This window comes from Akebia trifoliata, chromosome 12, assembly GCF_017979445.1.
Source record: "Akebia trifoliata isolate Shusen 1 chromosome 12, ASM1797944v1, whole genome shotgun sequence".
NCBI classification, from domain to species: domain Eukaryota; kingdom Viridiplantae; phylum Streptophyta; class Magnoliopsida; order Ranunculales; family Lardizabalaceae; genus Akebia; species Akebia trifoliata.
Window position 1 is genome coordinate 7264967 of NC_141386.1, and position 15100 is coordinate 7280066.

General features: G+C 33.0%; 1 long non-coding RNA gene across 1 annotated transcript; it reads right to left on the bottom strand.

The window, feature by feature from the left end:
• Nucleotides 1-3837: 3837 nt before the first annotated feature.
• On the bottom strand, nucleotides 3838-5003 carry LOC147388821 (uncharacterized). The gene is made up of 3 exons (XR_015170801.1): nucleotides 4431-5003; nucleotides 4136-4192; nucleotides 3838-4037 (listed from the first exon to the last, which is right to left on the bottom strand). It is a non-coding gene; the product is annotated as an uncharacterized LOC147388821 (long non-coding RNA).
• Nucleotides 5004-15100: the final 10097 nt, after the last annotated feature.

A 15100-nucleotide genomic window follows, 5' to 3' on the forward strand; every position in this document is an offset into this window, starting at 1 on the left:
AAATTTCTGTCTTATAAGTTTTTATTTGTTTGGTAAGCATTAAAATTTTGTTAAAAACAGGAATCTAACAATCAAATTAAGCAAACTTTTATAAGGTAGTAAAAATGTAGTACAATGCTATGAATATCACATAGAAGACTGCAAATATGAATATTACACAGAATATTGGAATGAAAAAAAAAAACTTTCTTTAGGGATTTCATGTAATTTGATAATATGGAGTTTGTATGTGTACTTACTTCTCAATGACATGAAGGTTGATAGTTTTCTTTTCCACATTGAAAATTCACTTAAAATTATAATCTTTTAACATTTGGAATGAATATTTGATGAGAAAAGTAAAGAGAATATGTTTGGATTTTAGACTTTGAGACAAGTTTCATAATATGGAAACAATATTCAATCATTCATACAAGATGAATCTAAGCACAAGTAAGTACCTCAATTTGACTTGGTTGCAAGCTTACATGGTTTGTAGTTTTTGTTGAAGTTTCTATTGTATGGTATTTATTTAGGTTGTCTTTTTTCATTGGTGATTTTAGGAGAAGAATAAATCAGATTCTGTTTGAAGAATACAAATAAACATGGAACAGCTGCATGTTTGAAGAATACAATAGGCAATGGGAGTGACAATGTTTTTTAGTTCATTAACTTGTGATAAGCTCTAAATGTATATAATCCTACCAATATTTTCTGTTTTAGTTGCCTTTTTTATTGCCAAATTGATTACCACAAGTAATTGGTTACATTGCCACTGGTTCTTTATTTGCAAATGATCAATACAGGAAGGTGAAAAGTTTTAAATTTTAAATTTTTTGATCTTTGTAAAATTAAAATTTTCTAATCTTTAATTGGGGTGTGAAAAATAATTTAAGAAATTAGGGTATAATAAGTAAAACTTGGGGTGCCAATAATGGCTCTTTTTTTTTAAATAAGGAAAAGAGGAAGTTAATAGTTAATACTACAAACCTAGGATCAATACCCATTTTCATTGCTTTGCCATAAAAGAGCAAGGATGAGCTATATAACATTATGTTCTCTTTTAAGTTACTATACAATCGAAACAAATTATAAAACTACCTTCCATTACATATAGCAAGAAAGACAAGCATCCTATTGCAAAAATCTAATTAAATTACCACTAAAGAAGTCTTCTCCAATTATAAGATCTTGCAAGAACTTTTGAGTTCTTGGGCTACTCATTTATATATTCGTCTAATTAGAAAAAGTTTCTGGTATGTAACCAAGATCTCTTCAATGGAATGGTAGTTCCATAGTGATTTTTGAAACTAAGAGAAATTATTAATCCTTCTTGAGTTGGCTTATGTTAATTGGTAGTGCCACATCATTAAAAAAATTAAGATATGCCTCAAGATCGATGTGAGGTTAATTATGAGGATCATCAACTGTTTTGAATCTAGTTAAACACCCTCAAAGTGTTCACTATGGGCAGATACCAAATACTCATCTAAAACTTTAGTAATATATGAGCTTAGACCCTCATTTTGAAAGAACTGGAGCTCTTGGATTAATATTTTGAAGATAAAAAGAGAGTTTGAAGAAAAACATGCTCTTTCTTACTTTGGCTTCTTGCATTGTACTTTCCTACCAATCCCAAACTTCATATCTACAATCAGAAAATTACTCCCATTGGCATCTTTCTTTTCATTTCTAAATAGAGGCCTTGATATTTCAAGGACTCATTTTCCTTAGTAACTACCCATACAAATAAAGACGGGCTCTAGCACGCACCATTACCTTTGCATCCCAAAGTTCTATCAAATTATCAAATTAAAATATGAAAGGTGAAATAAGAAAACAAAGAAATAGTAAACCTATTCTCCATTTCATAATGGTAAAATACTCACCATTCATTGAACCGTTAATAGAATATTAAGGATGACCAAAAAGAGTCACACTTTAATCTATTAAACAGTACTTCCAATAAACAAACTTTTAATAGATGAATTTATACATCATTAATGCAAACATAAACATAGCAAAAAAGAAAAATTATGTAAAGCAACAGATATTTGCAATTATGTGATCTCTTCAATGACCCTTGACTTTCTTCAGAGATTTGTGAGTTCTTCCTTGGCCATTGCCTTTCTTCAAGGAATTACCCTTGCATTTCTTCAAGGAATTGCCTTGGGTTTCCATGGTGAAGTTGATTGTATTCTGATAAATGCCTATCAACTTCTTCAAATGTGTCAAACAGTTTAAAACATATATTCATTCTATACTTATGGTATTCTTCCCATGTTATGTAAATCTCAGGCCTACTCCCAACAAAAACTATTCAAACTTTGTTATCTTGTAAAAATGAAAATTATAGTGTGGAACATTAAGTTAGAAAACGAGATAGTTCAAAGTCTTACACAATCAAATTCAAAATGGGATTTAGCTCATTCAATGAATCCCCTCTCTCTTGAATAATTCAAACTATACAAACCCGAGAAAGGAATGAAAGAATGAAAATATGATAGGATTGGGTTAGTTGGTAAACTCTATTGGTGATGATACTATAAACATGGGTTCAATTCTTTCCATCGTTGAGTTATTGACCTTATTAAAATAGGCTTAACGATGGTAATTCTAGGAAATATGGGTTGTAAAGACTTTGGGTGATGTTTACTTTTATAGTCTTCTGTTTGCAAGCTCATGTCTTGAATTCTTATAACACTACAACATTTTTTATCTACAGCGGCGGATTTTTCCGTCGCTATAAGATAATTTTTCCGTCGATAAAAGCTATTGCGACAATGAGCAGCGGAACCAAAGATCCGTCGTTGTTTCCTCCGTCGCTAACTATAGCAGCGGATAATGTATTCCGCTGTTGCAAGTAGTATCTTTAGCTGCGGATATTAATATCCGCTGCAATAAGTCAAATTTTTAACAAATAGAATACAATACATATCGCATCGGATATTAAGATCCGCTGCAATAGGTCAATTTTTTAATAAATAGAATATAATACATATAACGACGAATATTAAGATCCGCTGCAATAGGTCAATTTTTTTAAAAAAAATATATAACACATATAGCGGCGGATATTAATATCCGCTGCAATAGGTCAATTTTTTTAAAAAATATATAATACATATAGCGGCGGATATTAAAATCCGCTGCTATACGCTTTTTAAAAAAATAATTATTATTATATATCCTTCAAAAACAATATATAAAGACGGAATTTGTATCCATTGCTGTAAACTTTTTTCATATATATATATATATATATATATACATTTAACATGTGTCTTCCAACCTGTACAAATTGAAAACTTTAAAATAAATAATATAAGAGAGCTGCTATTGCCACACTAACTTTTATTAATCCCGCACTAATACATAAGTAAATCACCAAAGAACTGCACATGTTTATAGTTTAAACTAAAATTTTTATTCAAGAGTCAAGACTATATTGACAAAAAGGAATGATAGTTTCCATAGTAACAAGTTAATTAATTCTGCACAGAATGCTGAAACTAAAAAACAATATTCTGCATGAATTTTCTGAAAATTCATGAGATTTTTTGTGAACTTGGTCTAATAGAAAGTTCATGAATTTTTCTGAAAGTTCGTATTCTGCACTATGGGAAGTTCTTTGGGGTATTCAAATGGCTCTTGATTCTTATATTGATGAGGTCTCCACTAGTAGTTTACCTTGCTGAATTTAACAAAATACAACGTTCAATCAAGGACTAATGGTAACAAATTTCAATATTCAAACAAATTTCTTTTTTTAGAAAAAGAAACATAAATACCATGAACCATCAAGCATTTGTTTCTTGTCGAGGTAACGTATGGCTTTTGATATGAAATATTCAATTTCTTTCTTCCTATGTCCAGGATATAACTTCATGAAGTATACTAGAGCCTCAATTGTCGATGCAGTGCATTCAACATAATACCACATATGTTATAGTGTATCCGCTAGTATGAAGAAAATTAATAACAGAAATAGAAAAAATTAAGAAATATTACTCATGATTGACGACAATTTCCTCAAAAAGTTCTGAAGGATTGAGCACCTGCAAACAGAACACAAAATTTCTATGTTACTAAAAATATTAATTAGACCACATTCGACTATCATTAGAGGGATTCCAATAACTTTTAGAATCATTACCTCCAGCCATTTATGTGCTCTTACTGACTCCCAAGCTGCCAAGCCACCATTTTTACTCTGGAACCATTTACAATAGAGAGCGTGTCTATATCAATGTAACTTAATCCAAATAAAAGTGAAGATAGTAAGAAATTCTTTTAATGTTGATTCTAAATAATTTCACTTGTTATTTGTACAACTCTAAGAATTCACAAATGAAACCTTATTATTAGAAAGCCCTTAGTTAGTTGTCCAATAGATGTTTGTCTAAACTTTAAAGATGCGTATAACAAATTCCATCGAAGATAATCCTTACCTGTAAAGAAAGAATTACATTAACAGAGTCGTATAATCGCTCTGGCTCCATTTTTTTCCCCAACGATTTCCGGTGGCACTTGTAAGAGTAAAAGGCACCCCTATCAAAGAAGAAGAATTTATCATATATAAATTCAGAATATATATGTATTATAGTACTACACTTTATCAAGTATGACACTTTGTACAGGGTATAGACAATGCGATAACATTTTAATCCATGTTCATAGAGTGAAGAAAAAACAGAACTATAATTTTAAATTTAGTGGCAGACATGTTTAAATGGATTTTTTCCCCATATTTACAGGGGATTGGACCACCTAAGATTAATTCTTCTTATCAGTGACAAACCCATTGCATAGGGAGGGTGCAATCACCTATAATTTTAAAATGAGTCTTGCTGGAGTAACACTAAAATTGACATCCATTCTCACATTGCTGATGTGTAGGTGCACACATAGCCATAGATGTTTTTCACTCATATATCAATGAAAAGCATCTATGGTTCCGTACATACATCCATGTCAGCAATGTGGGAATCGATGTCAATTAAAATTTTGGATTTTTCACGTAGTGAGAACACTATGTGAAAAAAGCCCATATTTGACAGTCATAGCCCATCAAATTTTGAGAAATTTGACGGACCCTCCCGTCAAATGTTCTCTTGTAGAATTTTTTTTTTTTTTTGATAGCCCTGGACTATCAAATTATTGGAGAATGAGCTTCAAAAAAAAATCCATAAAGTATGACCGTCGAATTTGGAGGTTTAGCAAACAATAGCACAGTCCTATAATTCACTAATCACAATAAGCTAAATAATAATATGAAATAATAATAATAAAAAATCAGAGAAAAATCATAAAACAAACTCCAAATTAAACTAAAGAACTCAAAATTCATATTCAGAGGTCTGAAGTTTGTTACATGAGGAGGAAACTCTGGTTCCACAGTAATCCTTATATGTAAATCAGAAATATACGACATATTACAAACATACAATGCATATAGGACTCCATTTGCCTCAACTAAAATCTATAAATAGCTACAAGAATCTTATCATCATCCAAGGAATTTATATGAACACAAAGGACAAAGAGTACAAGCCAATTGAGATTGCTGCTGCTGCGATCATATTGTGCACCAAACGCTTATCATCTTGGCCTTGACAGAGTAGCACTAGCACCAATATGGGAGACATTCCAATATTTATAATCACCAATGTTACTCATTATGGGATATCAGTTGATCGCAAATGAAATCAAAAGCTTGGAATATAATAAACAAAACCATAGTCTTAGACGCTAATCAAATACATTATGTACTTACAGACTAATGCCCCCATGTCTGGTCTGATGCTTTGGTCTCCTCTATTTCAATACTTTTGATACATATAACTACATATATATTTTTATACGTGGGAAGATGCATACATCAACCTCCCATACCATAGGAAGGACGAGAGAGTGGACAGTAAGTATGCCCTTCTTCATAGTTTCTGGATGCCATTAAGTTGATTTGCCAATGGGCGCAAAAAAAACTTAGCCATCCCACAAAAAAATCGAAAGAGTCAACAATGCGAAGAAAGAATAGGTAAGAAAGATACCCTTGATGAGCTCAGACTTTGAGCTGGAATTCAAATGACTTACGAGCATTGAATGATTTTCGAAATGATTTAGATTTTGGAATTCGAGAATGGGGCAATTATAATTGTTATTGTGGCGCTTCGCCAAATGCTAACACAAATCCCAAGGTACTATGTGGCACCTCGAAATTTCGGCATGGTCTCCTCTATTTATGTTAGCGTTTCACGGAACTCAAACCTGATAAATCAATTTATAACAAAACCTGTATATAAAAATGTAGATACAGGAAAATAACAGCGGAAGACTAATTACATCTAACATGTAAGTAGATCAGAGTGCGGAAGATTTATCAATATACAGGCTTACCAAAACACTCTCACTCTAACATAGGCCTAAACTCTCAATCCAAAAATTACATACATCCTGGGTGAAACTGACAATACTAAGGGATGTGGCCCTAGTGCTCACCAGGCAATAAAATCTGATCGTCGATCTGATCGATCAGATACTCCTCAATTACTGCCTCTACGCCTGCCTCGACAGCTGCAAGTGCTGAAACTAAAAAAAATAGGAAGGAAAGGGTGAGTAACAATAGTTACCCAGTAAGTCCACAGCCAATTCCTACTAATAACCCTTCCTAAGCATGATCGAATAAATCATACTGGACATTTTAATACATGCAAGGTTTTACAAGATAAAATACGATCAACTGGTACATATAGCCAGGGATGAGCAACTAAACAGTTCTAAAAATTTCACATAACAACAATCATCCATACTCATTATACATTTTCCATTTTATGCAAATACCGTTGGCAACATTAAAATAATAGACATGCTTCTCAGTTTGTAATTCGAAATATAACGACATATACATAATACAAATGGTGGAGTATTGGAATTAAAGAGTTGGGATTCACGACTGGATCGCTCCCAGTCAGGACATGATATTCCCCAATAATATCGTAGTTCCTGATTTTGTGGCTGGTCGTGTCTACCAAGCTTGCGGAACCATTTATCAGGCTCAGGCAGGCCGTTTGACGTGGCCGTAAGCAATGGGTCTCTTTTCGATGTGTCAGAACGTTCGACTACTACTAGATTGTTAGTGATCACTGACTAATCATCTTCGTCTATGCCTATCAGGCGTGCATGTAATTCCCAAATGACACTCCACTCGTATACGACCACCTTTACAATACACGTTCACTGGTAAAGATAAGAAAGGAATGGACCCGGATTCCAATTGTGACTCCACTCTCATACGCGTCCCATATCACGTATGAGTTTGGTGGTCCCTACCGTACATCCCAGGATAGTGTACCCCTCCGGATGATGTGACACACTATCCCTTCAGGCATTCACAAACCCTTTAACAGCTCACAAAATAGCTACGTACATATATGATTTTTCATTTAAAACAAAAGAGAAATTAACAGAACAAGGTTGAGAACGGATATCCAGTTCCTACCATGCAACCGTGGCCAATCGGCCTAAAATAAATAACAGTACTCAACGCAAGCGCTAACATAATCAGAAATAAACATGCAACCCTTTCATTAATAACCTGGATATCCTTTCACCAACCTACACACAACATACAATGTAAAATGCAGACATCACCCCTCGGGTGTGATTCTGACATTTTACCGTTCATTCCCTTTTCCCATTCTCTCAACATTCTCATTTTTCATCCTTTCAAATCAACCATTCATTTTCGATCTTTCAAAGTCATTCTTTTGGTCTTTCCATTGAAAACCACCGAAGTTTATTCAAAAACAAGGTCCCAGCGATGCTCTGGACCAAAGCTGTTAAAAATAGAGAAAGCTGGTGAAAATTTGGCTAAGTGTCAGAAACTCAAATTTTCAAAGTTCTCGAAATTAAAAACGGATTTTTCGAAATGAAAGTCTTGATCATGAGATTCGACACCATATAGTTTTTGTAATCTAATTCAAAGGAACGCGAAAGTTATTTCATTTTGAAAACTTGTCGAAAACGTCGAAAAATACGTTTTGTTCTTGAAACCAAAATTCGGATTTTGATCCTTTGAGATTTGGATCTTGAAACCATTCCCATTGTTCCAAAATGGGGGGTAAAACCTTAATTTCATTAAAGAACTTAAAGTAAATGGAAAGTAAAAATTAAAGAGGACATTTACTTTAATGTTTTTAATGAAATAAAGGGTGAGAAATAGTGTATAAGGTGTGAGGAGGTCAAGCCAAGAGTCAGAACACTGTTCTGATCAAAACTGTGTCTGTCGGTGGCTGTCGATGGCAGAATCAATATGCTGTCGGTGGAACCGACAGAATACACATCCGTAGGTGTCGGTGGGACCGACGGTCCTACCGACAGAATAAAATTTTCGGTGGCTTCTTGGTTTGGTCGGTGGCAGAAGCTCCATTCTGTCGATGGGACCGACAGAATGCCTTCGGTAGGTGCCTGTGGCACCGACCCTACCCGCCTACAGCCTGAACCTCACTCGCGATTTTTGGGTTTTTCGATCCCTTTTTCGATTTCTTCTTCCATTCTTCGAACCATTCGACCCACCCACGATTTTGTTATCAAAATTTGATAAAACATAAGCAAAACACCTACTTCTACCATGAATTTGAAATCGAACAATAACTTTCTACGATTTAAATGCAAACAATAAGTTTTGTTTCAAAACCCTAAATGCACATTTGAGAAATCTAAAGCTACCAATAAGAATTGGAAGTCCCTTACTCGTTTGTGGACGCCAATGGTGATGAATCAACACTAAGGATCAATGTTAGGCGGCTCGAAGTTCCGAAAGTGGTTGAACTCGGGTGCCAACGGAGTAGTTGGTTGTGAAACCCTCTTTGAAGGTGTTCTCCCCGCTTCCTAATGACCAACAACGACTCTCCTATGATTTGGATGAGGTTCCAAGTGATTATATAAAAATCCATTTGCTGATTCTTGTGGGAGACCAAGAGAAAAGAAGAGGAAATGGAAGTTGGATGGGGTGAGGACGTAGAGCTCGACAACGCCGACGACTTTGCCTTCTTCGTCGAGGTTCAACTCGGACTTGATTGGGATAGATCTTGATAGGAATGGGTTCAAACCCTAGGTCTAGAAAATGGCTAAGTTGAGTTCTTTGGAGAAGAGTGAAGAAGTGAAATGAAATAAAAGAAAGTGAGTTTTCTTTTATAAGAGGGCTGAGGGTATACTTGTAATTTTCCCCTTATTTCTAGTTTCGATCGTAACTTAACTATTCGGACTCGAAAAACGACAAACGAATATACCATTTCGAATAATTTTTCGATTCGAATCTAATGGTATCATCAAATCTTTTCGATTCTCTCTCTAACGAAATTTCACTGTTTTGGGTCCCACTTAACATGAAATTCGAGGATTCTATAACTTCTCTATCCGAATTCGAATTCGGACTTGCTTACAGGCTAATGTATATATTTCGATCCTTTTGAATCTAATGGCGAAGTTGATTTTCCTTTAAAAATTAATTATAACAAGATCCGAGTATTTTACTCTAAGTCTCTCCTTCGATATTTTCTTCCAAATCTCACCATATAATTTCCTCGAGACATGAGTTGAAAATCCGGGGTGTTACAGTTATGGTTGTGTTGGTGTCATCTATTAGTTTGGAGCTTGGGAGTAGAAGATAAAGAGGTACTTTGTATGATTCATTGGTTGCTTTGGATCAACTAAGGACCCTAAACTCTCTCTAAGATTAAAATTTACATATTAAAAATCACAAATTTCATCAACTAAATAACATCAAAAGAAATGAAATTTATAAAAATAGCATAGAAAGCACTTGCAATAAAAAAATTAATTTCAAAAAATGAATTTTTTCTAAACATTTTCTATTATCTTCTTTAACGAATTTCCATTTTATCACTTGTTTCTTGTTATTATAGGTAAAAATAAATAAATAAGAGAGAGAGAGAGAGAGAATGGTGTTAGAGTTGAGATATAGAGAGTGAGAGTTAGAGTTTCAACAGTGAGAAAGAGTATTCGGGTGGGGGTTATGGTTTTGACTGTAAATGACATCGGATTTGGGTTAAGGTTTGAAGAGATAGTGCTAGAAGAAGAAAGGGTTACGATTTAAATAGAGATTAGGAAATAGATACTTGAAAAAAGAGAGAATGATAGAGAGATCTGGAGCTTCCTTCATTGGTCAATTGTTTGAAAGCTTGTTCGATTGAGGGAGGGTTTTATTCAAGTGAATGTAAGAGAGAGAGAGAAAGAATGGTTTTGTTCATTAAGAAAACAAAAGAGAGAGGGGTCTAATGTATTCAGATCTATTTTTATGTTTCAAAGAGTTGAATTAAGTGAGAGAGGAAGTGTTGGTTAAAAGAATTCTAACAGAGGACTTACTTTTAATTTTTTAAATTTGTATACGTAAAATTTGTTTACAGTTGGATTAGTAAAACACGTCCGTCAAATCTTGTGAGATCTAACAGTCATGAAATCTTGGTGCGATCATTGATACTCTTTAGGGCCTCTGAATGGCTCTATATATATATATATATATATATATATATATCGATATGATAAGGTAGTTGGAATGTAGTTTGATATATGAATTTTGATTATACATGTATGTCTATACAAGTAAAAAAAAATTCATAAATCCAATTTTTAGTAAAAACTCTGTCGAAATTATTTGGAAGAAATTCACATTGTATTTAAGTTTTGAAGATCTTGATTTTTATTTTTACTCCACCCTTGAGATTTGGGAAAATATAGAATCCTAAATCGAGGGCGTGGCAAATAAACTATCAAAATATAAGTTTTGATATAATTTATTTCAACAAAATCTGAAAATGCTATTAGATTTGTATCGAAAAATTATCCAAAATGGACTATAAGTTTGCGCAAATCGGAGTCTCTAGTATTAAGTTATAACTAAAAGAAAATAATTATATAGAAAACCATTTCGTCATTGTGTCATAGAAATACTAAACTTAAAAGAGAAAAATTAGATTTCTCTTTCTTCTTCAACATAAAACACCCAAACTCTAGACCTTTAAGCAATGATCTGACCACCCTAGAATAAGAATCAAGAGTTCACAAAGAAGATAAAAAGCTTCACCTCATCGAGATCTTCAATTTAAGTTGCATAGATTTTGTTGGTATCAAAATCCAAGTTTGGGATTTCGAGTAAGGAGTATTGTTTGGAGTCAATTTTGACGAAAATACCCCGTAGAAGACGCAAAATAAGTAGGAAATCTTATTTTTCTACCTTTTAATTACTAGTTTTTAAAGAAACATAAATTTATCAAAGGTATTTTGTTGGCATTTCTTATTTATGGTTGATTTACTTTAAATCATGCATGTTTATGTGTTTGATTTTATAGATTTACTTATATTTAATTTTAATAAGTTGTTTTTACATTAGCTTACAAATTTTAGAGAAGAAAATGTGATAACACAAGTTTTGGGAAGTGTCTAGGAAGAACGAAAAAAGAAATCCTGAAGAACGCATGTCAAACCCCATTGATCACTATTTTTTTATTGTTATTTTCTAATCGTTATTTTTTATCTCTATTATATAATCGTTATTCTACTAATCATTATTTTTATTTGTGCTAGACGCATTTCAACGATTTATTTTCATTAAAACATTTAAGTAAATATTTGAGTTTTTCATTTACATTGAGGTATTAATGAAAATAAAGGAATATCCCCATTTGAGAACAATAAAAATAATTTAAAAAACAAAATCTCAAAGAATCAAAACTAATTTTTGAATTCATAAATAAATTTAGATTTCGACATTTTTGTCAGATTTTTAATCCTCATTTTCTTTGACCTTCCCTTCAAATTAAGTTCAAAAAATTATAAATTTTTGAATATCGTAATTAAGACTTTCATTTTCAAAACCCGTTTTACATTTTAAGAACTTTAAAAAAATCACATTTTTGATACATAACCAAATTTTCACAATTTTCCACAGATTTAACTATTTATTTTTTTATCGTATTTTTGAGTCTTTTCTACTAAATCAAGGCCGTCATGTGGGTTTGGTTGGTACCATAAAATCACAAATATTTTTAAAAATATGTATTTTGATAGAAAAATGAATAATTGATAAATTTATTGATGGATGGATAAAGAGACATATGTTCTCCATGGTTTGATGGGCTAGTGACTCTAGCATTCTCAATGATTAGGTCATGTGAGATATAATTGATTGATAGATAGATGGAAACGATATCTCATTTTTCCATAATCATGTAAGCAATGATTGATGGATGTACACAATATAATATTGGCTAGAGATCATTACCATTGTTTGTATTTTTAGAAAAAAAAAATTATATATATTGACTCAAAACAAAATTATTTTGTTTACTAGAAAATGGTAGTAGGAAGTCCAGGAAGAATGATGCATTGTTATATTTTCGGTAGCGGTATATCAATCTAGGATAACACTTGTGGTTCTATGTTATTTGGTAGTATGGTATAACTTGTGGTATCTAATTTTTGTTTTTTCTTTCTTAATGATCTGTTGTATGTAAAAACAGTCTTTGTATAGTGTAGAGACAGTCGAGGTTCACATGTATTATCTTTTGATAGGTTTTGATGCGATGAGTTTATCATTGACTAGTTAGTGATCATTAAAAGTTTGTAATCATCAAACAAATTATTAACATAATTGGTTCAAGTATTTAGACTTTGGTCAATGATCAGTATGAGTCGAATAAATGGTTATCCAAGCATGGTAGCAATGACCAGTCACAAAATCAAATATATCGATAAGATTCCATATTGAGGGAAATTTGGAATATCGATTAGCTATGTTGAGACTGTCATACCGACATGTTCTTCAACACTCTTATTGATTACACTGTCGTGTTTGTATTATGCATTTTTATTGTGTGATGATAGATAGATGTTTTTAAAGTTTTAAAAGTATGATAGATTATTTTCATGATAGAAATGATAGATTGATAAATATTATAACTATTTACTCTTTTTCATTTAGTCATTATTCAAATGTTATGTTATGTTATGATAAAACTTGCAGTATTTAAATATTCAATATGATTATACATTGCATGTTGTGACTAGATGTTAGAACATTATATTTTCGACAGAGTAACTCCCCATTAATCATCCTACCATTCACCATTTCAAACTACATGATTATTGATATCCACTTCATGAGGAGTTGTATGAAGAGGTTCTTGAGGAGACTTATGATGATGAGTTGCAACCTCCATGTACTTAAGGATTGTCATAAACTTTAATAGTTATTTCTGTTTTAAATTTTGAGAGACTTGTATTTGTTTGGAGAGATTATGTCTTTTGATATTTGATTATGGATTATGATTATGATTGATGTTAGTTTTTCACAAACTCTTATTATTACCTATTAGTTATAAATTTCCACTACGTTATAACCATTAAATAGAAATTATTATGTATTATTATATGTTAAAATGGGTTAGGTTTGTTAATCATTACTTGAGATCTAACCGAGAAATCCTTGGGATTCATGTTGGATTTTGGGGGCATGACACCTGTTACCTTACTCCTGCTAGTCGGGCTTACAGGTTTGGAGCCCCCATCATAAAAATAAGGTGAGGAGATCCCAAGCAATAACTTTTGTGTATTCTTGGGTTTGTGATCTTTGATGGTCAAACTTCGCCAAACAAGCGAATGAGATAAAATGACATTTTTTTAGCAACAACCCATAGTTGGAGTTTTCCATTAAGGGTATGTTTGATTGCATGAAAAGTGACTTTCCCTGGAATTTGAAATCCATGGAAAAATAGTGGTGGAAAATAGGTAGGGTTGGAAAATCAAATTCCATTGTTTGATTTTACTTGGATAAAATCATGAAAAAAAATGTGAGAAAAAAGAAGAAGAGAAGATGAGGAGGAAGAAGAAGGCGGGAGGATGTGGCAACGGCGACGACGACAGCAACAGAGACGGTGGTAGTGGCGGCGGCGAAGACAATGACAACGATGGTGGTGGCGGCGACAATGACGGCTGCGACGATGGGGAGGTGGAGGTAAGTGAGGAAGAAGAGAGAACGTGATGGTGATGGTGACGGCGGCGGCGACGGAAGTAAGTGAGGAAGATGGGGGGAAAATATGATGGTGGAAGTGGCAAAGGAAGTGAGGGATGTAGAAGAAGGAGAAGAGAGAGAGAAGGTGGTCGGAGATGGTGATGATAGAAACGGAGACGGCGACGGTGACGGAGACAGAGACGGCGACGACGACGGTGATGACGATGACGACAAGGTTAGTGTAATGGTGGTGGTAGTTGTAGGAAAGAAGAAGATGTGAGTGGGGAAGAATTGGGGATGGAAAATATGGGTGGATTTCAATTTCCCACCCATATGGGAATCCATGTTTTGGTGGACTTTTTGATTGGGGTGGAAAATGAATTTCCATTTCATGTGCAATCAAACACTTAAAAAATGTCATTTTCCATGGAAATTAAGTTTCCACCCTATTTTCCATGTGCAATCAAACATACCCTAAACAGACAACTGAGACGAAAGGAAAAACACAAATTTCCTAGTACTTAGTACTTGAGTTCTAGGGATTAATATGATTTTCTAGGGGACACATTTTTTTTTTTTTGAGAATCCCTATCATCTCATGAGTCGATTTGTTTAGATTTATGTTTTATTGGGGTGTTTTATAAGAGACAAATAATATCAGAGTTTTTAAACAACTTACATATCAGAGGATACTTAACAAATTTTTTTAGTTTCCTTCAATATAATGTTCATAATTATTATTCATTTTTTTTTCAATTTATTAATTATTCCCAAGGTGGAACCAATTTTGATGAAATACAAATTCGAAAAATACACTAATTCCAATGAGATAAGTGTATTCTCTTAAAGTGGTTGAAAAAATGATATCCACAATTGTCCCTCTTGCCTGCTCAAATAAATAAGAAATTCAAGGTGGCAAGAAGATCAAGCTTTTGATGAAATGTCTTTATTACTGTCACTCGACAATTTCAAGAAAATAATACAATTGTATGATGATACACATGACATGCGCATATAACAATCACAAACCATCACATATATTTACTTTGTATTTCCGAGAGAATTTCATGATGATAGATTTTTGTCAAG